The sequence below is a fragment of the Apus apus genome, chromosome 3 (genome assembly GCF_020740795.1).
Source record: "Apus apus isolate bApuApu2 chromosome 3, bApuApu2.pri.cur, whole genome shotgun sequence".
Lineage (NCBI taxonomy): Eukaryota > Metazoa > Chordata > Aves > Apodiformes > Apodidae > Apus > Apus apus.
The window spans coordinates 57,057,338-57,064,010 of record NC_067284.1 but is presented as its reverse complement, the minus strand read 5'-3'; positions in this window follow the sequence as shown (position 1 = coordinate 57,064,010).

Here is a 6,673-nt window from a genome sequence, read left to right as displayed (position 1 = left end):
GGGAGACACATGTGTGTTCATATCTAAGTGGTTTTATTGTTTTATTCTTAATCTAGTAAGACATCTTTTCCCTAGTAAATGAGTGCTACATGTTGTTGCTGGGCTAGTGCAGTGATGTATCATCACAGCCATGCTAACCTTTATGGATTTGGTTTCCTCTCAAAGATCTCACAGAAATTTGCAGATTTTTTTTTTTTTTTCCAAGTTCCAGCCCTTGTACTCATGTGAACATATGCAAACCCTGTTATTCTTTATACTGCATTTGGTTCTGCCTGCCAGTTTGACAGGGGAAACCTGGGAAATCTAACCCTGATTTATGATTGCTGTATTTTAAAAAATTAAAAACTGTTTTTCAAAAGCATTTAGATTGTATTGTTTTTTGAGATATTTAAGAGGTAATCTCCTAGCTTTAGGGAGCCTGATTAGTCAGTTTTCAACATCTGACGTTTGCTATCTCGTTGCTTAGTGACAGCAAAAACTGTTGCCCTTCTTGCAGGCCCTGGTTTCCATCCTGAATGCCATACAGAGATTAGAGCCTTGTGGGGTTGGCTTTCCAACCCTGCAGGAACCAGCTTGAGCTGTGCGAAAGGTAATTATCTTTAGACAAATGCAGATAACAGGCCTGGAGTGGAGGTACTTAGATAACATGCAAGGAACTGCAATAACAGTGATTTTTCTGGGAAGTGCAGCCAAACTCTGTGCCCAGAGAATAGCTCTGCATACAGGTTATGAATTGCCAAAGTTGAGAGCAGATGAGAAAATCTCCCACACTTAAATATTTTCTTTTCCAAAAGAAGACATGCCCCCCATGTTAATTTTCATACTGTGGAAGCAAACTTCGGAATATGTGCCATTTCTATTGTCCATGCCTTTATGAGCTTGATCCTAAGAATCTTACTGTTGAATTCAACTGGGGATTTTATCTTTCAGTCCAAATGACACAGAGCTGTCCATATAACTGTCTGACTGGATGTCCTGGTTTGAGCCAGGATGAAGCCAATTTTCTTTTTACTATTTTTTTTTTTTTTTTTTTCCTTCAGTGAGCTCTCTTTTAACTAGTTTTTCAGCATGGTCTGGCTGACTGCATTTTGCAGGATTCTCTGTGCCTGTACAGATGGCAAGAGACTTTGGCTAGAGGCTGAAGGACATTTATTTAAAGGATTTTCTGCAAATATGAACATATTTGATAGCTAGACTTGTAAAAGCAAGATTTCATGTTTGAGAAATATGGTTTTGAGTGGTAGAGAATGAAGAAAATGTTACCTAATTTGTTACCAAATGCTTGTGAAAGACTTCATACTCATAAAACCAGCAGCATGCCAGAGACAATAGGGGGCAGAGGGGACCCTGCAGCAGTTCTCTGCACGTTTCCTTGAAAGCGATGCCAAAGCTCCTTAATCCTGATCTTAATTATTTTAGTGGAAGGCATTTGCTGAACAAAGAACTGAGACTTTGTAAAGTCTGTGCACTGAGGTTTGTGAGGAAGCCAAAATATCCAGCAGGAGTAGAACTGGGGTCCACCAACACATTATGGCTGAGCTCTTAAGATTTTAAGTGAGAGGCCTGATCCGGGCAGCTCCTCCTCCATAAACTGCAATGAAACTGAAGCTTCTTTGTCCTTGCCCTGCTGTCATGTTCATAAAAGCCTAATCATTATCCAGCTGGCAATCTGAGAAGGGATATTTTTATAGAATCATAGAGTGGTTTGGGTTGGAAGGGATCTTAAAGATCATCTAGTTCCAACCCCCCTGCATTGGCAGGGACACCTCCCATTAGACCAGGTTGCTCAAAGTCCTATCCAACCTGGCCTTGAACACTTTTAGAGATGAGGCATCCACAGCTTCCCTGGGAAACCTATTCCAGTGCCTCACCACCCTCATAGCGAAGAACTTCTTCCTAATATCTAATATAAATCTACCCTCTGTCAGTTTGAAACCATTACCCATTGTCTATCACTACCTGGCCTGTTAAAAAGTCCATCCCCAGCTTTCCTGTAGGCCCCTCCAGGTACTGGAAGGCTGCTATAAGGTCTCCCTGGAACCTTCTCTTTTCCCAGCTGAACCCCTTCTCTCTCAGCCTGTCTTTGTAGGAGAGGTGCTACAGCCTTCTGATCGTCCATGTAACCCTCCTTTGGACTCTCTCCAACATCTCCATGTCCTTCTTATGTTTGGGCTTTAGAAGTGGACACAGTACTCCAGATGGGATCTCACAAGAGCAGAGTAGAGGGGCAGAATCACCTGCTGGCCATGCATCTTTTGATGCAGCCCAGCACATGGTTAGCATGCTGGACTGCAAGTGCACATTGTCAGCTCATGTTGAGCTTTTCATCAACACCCCAAAGTCCTTCTTTGTCCAGCCTGTAATTGTGCTTGGGAATGCCCCAGCCCAGGTGCAGGACTGCTCTGGCAGGGGGGTTGGACTAGATGATCTTTCGAGGTCCCTTCCAACCCCTAGGATTCTATGATTCTATGACCTTGCATTTGGCCTTGTTGAACTTCATGCAGTTTTCACAGATCCACCTCTCCATCCTGTCAAGGTCCCTCTGGATGGCTTCCTTTTCCAGCATGTTGACCACACCACACACAGCTTGGTGCTGTCAACACACAATTTAATGTTCATACAGTTTAATTCTTCCTGCCTAAATTAATCCTTGTAAAATAGCCACCCAAGTGTGTTTAGTCCCTTTTTTTACAGCAATATGTTAGGCAGATTGCTGGGAAATGTGCAAGTTTTTGTTTGTGAATAGCTCCTAGGTGCCGAGACCCATTTTTTGCTATTCCATGCTCACTTCTAAGATTCCTCTCTACTGTTTTTGCTGGTGGCATTTTACATCTCTGTCTCATCAGCTGCATTGGGTGCTGTGATCTGGCTTTCTCTCTCCCTGCTTGTATGACTGAAACTTTTGGAGTGAACTGACTGCCAGCCATTGGATCTGAAGCAGTCTTGCTCACTCACAAGCAGCTATATTCTTGGAGTAAAAATTCTGTTCTGAAAGCTTGTGTGTTAGAGCTTACTGAAACCTGAAGGATGGCTAGCTATAAATGTGGGATGCAGCATGGCCTAAGGAAAGGCTGGATGTGGCACTTAGTGCTATGGTCTAGCCAATGTGGTGGTGTTGGTCATAGGCTGGACTTGATGATCTTAAAGGTCTTTTCCAGCCTTGGTAATTCTGTAATTAACTGTGGGAAGTTGCTCTTTATTAATAATAATAGATTCTTATTATGACTCTTATTGATGTATAGCACTACGTACTCTTCTACCTTTAATATTTTGGAGTGGGATGGTCTTTTTACTGAATGTTCAAGTGTAGAGCAGTGAGGAGTGTTTGAACGGCTGGCTGGGTGAATTTTGGTGTTGTTCACAATTTCACTTCCCACTTGAGGGGAAAATTCCAGCAGTCAAATATCCCGGTTTATCTGGTATGGGTCTGCTTTTGTTTGCAAGCTACCTTGACTTCCTAAGGATTTCTCTCTTGCAGTTAAACATAGTAAATGATCATGCCCCTTCTCAAAGCTTCAAATCCAACAAGCACAATATAGAAAAGAGCTTAAGTCCTTTTTAATGAGACGTAGCCAGGAATCACGCTGACAAGTCAACCCCTTGAGAACAGGCTGTTCTCTGCACTCAGATGTTTAATAGACCAGACTTTTCCTTCCCCATACAAAAAAAAAAAAAAAAAAAAAAAAAGCTTTAACCAGGCAGAATTTGCTGCTCTGAAATGCTGAGCAGACAGAAACCACTACCGCTTCAAAACCTAGCACAGAGGTTGTGCATATATGGGGACTGTGAATACATCCAGGCTGTTCCCCATTGGTTTATCCTCCAACAAGAAATCTGTGCAATTACTTGACAGCACAACAGTTCTCTCTTAAAAAAACCCAACAAACCAAAACACCACCCCCACACAAAAAAACCCCAAAACAAAGCAAAAATAAAAAAAAAAATAGTTGTGACTAAGGTGTCTGTCTGTGCAGTGCCATGCAACCCAAAGCAGCCTGGCATCTATCTGGCATCTATCTGGCTTGGCTCTGCTGGGAGAATAGCAGAGGAGCTCACTTCAACCAACAAAAACTTGAGGTTCCAGATGGCCTTGTAATTGTGAGTTCTTGCAAGCATCAGGAATTTGTAGTTTTGCTCCCCACAAAGAGCCTTCACTGTAAATATGTACGTGTGTAGTTAAGCTCACCGTGCTTAGTGAACACCCACATTTGTGCTATGTCCTAAAGCCCTTGAACCTAGCAGTAGTGAACTTAGGGCTATGAGCTGTTGACAAGTGAGGACAGGAATGTTTTGATTTATACAGAGGACAAAAGTGGTGTGACTAGTGAACCACGTTCTCCTGGGGAGCTTGGGGGAACTCTGCACAGACACCATGCTCCTATAAAGGAAACTGCCCTCTGGGCTTTCTGGGACCTGTGAAACCTCAGAGCATAAGCTCAAATCTTTGCAGGCTTGTCCACTACGCTTTGTTTCTCTGCTGTGTGCAGACTATGGCCCAAACTTAAGAGATACTTTATGGCCTGGCTTTTCTTCCCCACTAAGCAAACTTCTGTTGAAACATGTGACCGTTTCACTCTGACCTTGGAGCTTGCTGCTGGAAGACACAGGAATGGGTAATATCCCAGCAGGCTGCTGTAGAGCGATTTTTTAGCACAGCACACAAACATACACTGAATTTTAGGCTCTATTTTAGCTGTGTGATGTCGCTGGTCTTCTTCAGAAGCTAAGCTTAAACATGTGCTTTGTGCTTCTGACTGGATTGGAGACCGAGGACAGAAGTAATTTTCTTGTTAGCTCTGAACAAAACAATTCCTGGGGAATTATAAAAAACATCTAGTAAGAGCTAATGAATACAAATATTAAGCAAAGGTTATTTCTCCTGCAGGCTGAGACGAACAAATGTGTAAGAAGAACAATACAGAAGAAAAGAGAATGGTCAAATGATTCTTAGTACACACAAGCTAATGCAGCAGTCAAAGACATCAGATTGCATAAAATGTCTGGCAATAATTTTAAATATTTGCTATTGCTGTGCCAGCATTTATATTTATCAGAGTAAAAAAGGATGCTGGGATAGGGTGTTTTTTTGCTAACATCCCAAGTGCACCATTACTTCACATAAATCAGCATTCACTATTAATGCTATGGTTTTATTGCTTCAGTCACACAATCTGACCATAACTAATTGCTTGCACTTATTTGAAATGCAGCTTTTCTGCTGGTGATTGCTTTACTTACTGCTTACTTTTAAAGCAATAATCACTTCCCTTGTGGCACAAAGGCAAATTAACACCAGTAAGTACTAAAGCAGATATTTGTATGTGAATACCCATTTCTTAGAGGCAGATTATCTTCTGCGTTTGTGTAAAGGGAAGGGATTCAAATAGAGAGATGCTGTCATCCCTCAAGTGATATAAGCAATATAGGACTCAGCAGAGAGAGCTGGGTAGCTCCCTTCAGCTCAGCTCCATCTCATAGGAATCATTCTCTGCAAGATTATAATGATTTACCTTATTGAGATCAGTCCAGAGAGCTGTTGGCAATTAATTCTAAAAAGTGACTCCCAGTGACTGAATAAGGCTCAGTGCTATTTGCACTTGCTTCCTGTTTTTTGGTGTTGTTCTGTTGTTTTTGTATTTCCGCCCCCTCCCTCCGCCCCGGTTCTCAAGAAATCTAGGGCTGTGCTTTCAAAAGAGCTCAACACTGAGACTGACCACCTATGTTTCCTCATAGCTTTGTTCCCACTGAATTGCCTGAAAGGTGTACTCAGGCTTAAGTGCTAAGTTCATTTAGAGTAGAAAACCATTAGCTCCTAGCAGAGGAGCTCTGAAGAGCAAAGTAAACATGATTGTTGTGTCTTGGAGGACTGGAGGGACGGTCTTTACTAACCTGCTTGTACTGTCAGGACTGAAATATGTTCAGAGCTGTTCTTTGGTGCTTTTGAAGCCTGTTCTGGAACACAGCATTTTTCAGCTGAAGAATCACCTTGCAGTCTACCCAGAAAAGCCACCACTGGCTGCTTGTGGCCATAGTTTGCCAGCGCATGCAGGTGTGTGTACACACTGAAGAGGCCATGGTCCTGGTTCCCTAGGGACTTTCAAATCAGCTGCGTAGTTTTCAGAGACTCCCCCCTTTTGAAGCTGAAAGCAGAGATAGTGCCTTGATTTTCCTGGTGTGGACAAGTCATGGCATAGCCTCCATTCCTCTCCTTCATTCCAGAGCAGGGAGTAGACAGAAGTGGCCATGAGTGTTGAAGAAAGGCAGAGGCTCCCTCCTTCTGCCACCATCACTGAATATAAGTTGGTATGGGTTCATTTCCATAAGCAGAGGGCACTCTTCAACAGGACTGAAATAGCTTTCCCTTTGCTATTGAATCACCTTCAGCCTCATCTTATAGACTGCTGGCTATCTTGCTTTCAGCCTTTGACAGTGATCTTTTTATGAAATGCCTCCCTTCTATCACCTTGTGTTAGTGGGGCACCATGGTGGGAGGAGAAGGGGCAACAATGTCAGCATCCTGCTGCTCTAGATTCACTTGGTGGGATGCAAAACACTAACCCCAGCATAGATTTGGCCTGCTGTCCCTCGGTTCAGAGAAACTGAAGCCAGATGTTTAATGTTCAGTCATGCTTTTCCAATTGTTCCTGACCCTATCACAGTAATTACTCTCTCT